The sequence below is a fragment of the Bison bison genome, unplaced genomic scaffold (assembly GCF_000754665.1).
Source record: "Bison bison bison isolate TAMUID 2011002044 unplaced genomic scaffold, Bison_UMD1.0 scf7180017833525, whole genome shotgun sequence".
In the NCBI taxonomy this organism is placed as follows: Eukaryota; Metazoa; Chordata; class Mammalia; order Artiodactyla; family Bovidae; genus Bison; species Bison bison.
The window spans coordinates 24,002-25,741 of record NW_011472013.1 but is presented as its reverse complement, the minus strand read 5'-3'; the positions used below and the strand labels follow the sequence as shown (position 1 = coordinate 25,741).

Sequence of the window (1,740 nt, the reverse complement as noted above, 5' to 3'; positions counted from 1 at the left end):
TGAAACAAATCAACTTCTCATAGGCCTCCAGACTCCATCCTGTACAATAGCAACCCTGTAACGTTCCCTCCTACCCCACTCCCACACACATAATTAAATAGTTTTTCCCAGTTTGAATGTCTTGGGTATAACTGGCATTAGGAACCAAGAATTCAATGTAAGAAAGAAAAGATAAGGCATAAAGCTTTAAAGTATGTATAGCTAAACTTGACTTGGAAATGACAGTATAAATTTATGAGGTTTTTTGTTTTCTTTTTAACACACATTCAAGCTCTGTCCACTGAAAAAGCCTAGAAACAATGACAAACTAATAAAAACATATAGTTCTGGTGCCCAGATATTGGTGTCTAACTACCAGTTTCCCATTAAAAGGAATCTGAGGACTCCTTGGAGAAATTGCTGATACCAGGCCTGGGGTAGGAAATGTATAGGATAAGTTCAAGGTATCTCATTGTACCAGAGAGCAGAAAGTTATCAAAGACTAGGAAATGTAAAAATAGCTCATCACAGGAGGCAGCTTAAAGGAGTTCCCACTGACCAAAGATGTTCATTCCAAGGAACAGGAAGAACAATGGCTGCAATTTACTGAAACATATTTACTATATTAAAATCCATGAACTCACAGTGATACTTTCTTAAAAAGCAAAAAAAGGCAGAAAAACTGTCATCACTAGCTAGTAAATGTGTAAATAAAGCAAAGAATGAAACATTGATCCTCATCTTCCTTGACAAACCAAGGAAGAAAAAGTCTTCTTTACAGATCTCTGGCTAACAAATACAGAAAGAATGTCAGAACTTGAGAATCATTTTATATCCTCTAATGAAAATGATTAAACTGCTAATTAGCAAAGGACATTAAAAGCACTGAAGGAAGACTGATGGGAAACTAGCTATTTGTAAGATGTACATGGGATACATCTTGTACTGTACTACGCCTGCGGATTATTGTTGATCATAAGAGGATAAACTGAAGTGCATAATGGAAAGATCAGTCTGCTGCTACTTGAACCCACACACTAATCCTACCTTTACTATGAGTGGGAAAATCTGACATGATACAATACAGAGACAGCATCATCTAGGAAGTGCTCTCACCAAATACACTGAATTCAAATCTAACTAACCTTTTAGATCTAACTTCAATTTACAGAAAATACGAGGGATAGTGAAACAAATTAAAAAAAAAATACCATGAAGAAGCAGTGAGACAAATCCAGAAAGTGAGACACTGTATAGAACAATGCATCTGGGCTTTTGCCCACTTCATGAGAAGGGGTAAAGGACAGGTGGGTGCACACAACCATTCCAGATTAACACAGGCTGAAGAGACTGCACAGTTTTATGAATATACTAAAAGCCATGAATTGCATGTACGTGAATTATATCTCAATAAAGTTGCAAACAAAAAAAGCAGACTTAAGAGACATAAAAATCAAATGCAGTAAGTGGACCTTGTTTGGATCCTGATTTAAATAAATCATTAAAAAGATAATTGGGGAAAAGTGAATGTGAACTATTAGAATACATTAAGTACTTACTATTATTTGTTAGGTGTGCTAGTGGTAATGTAGTTATTTAAGAAAATATCCTCATTTTTAAAGCAATGCCTATGCTAAGGTATTTAGAGGTGAAATGTCATTACATCTGGAATTGCTTTAAAATATGATACAGAAAATAATATACCTTTAAAAAAAAGCAAATATGGCAAAATATCAAAACTCAAGTCAAAAAAAAAAAAAA

At 34.5% G+C, this 1,740-nt stretch overlaps 1 protein-coding gene across 1 annotated transcript in view; it reads right to left on the bottom strand.

Annotated features, from left to right (window-relative positions):
• The window catches only part of ACOT9 (acyl-CoA thioesterase 9), a 29,225-nt gene that overhangs the window by 7,017 nt on the left and 20,468 nt on the right, over window positions 1-1,740 (bottom strand). The gene's annotated exons all lie outside the window — the stretch shown is intronic.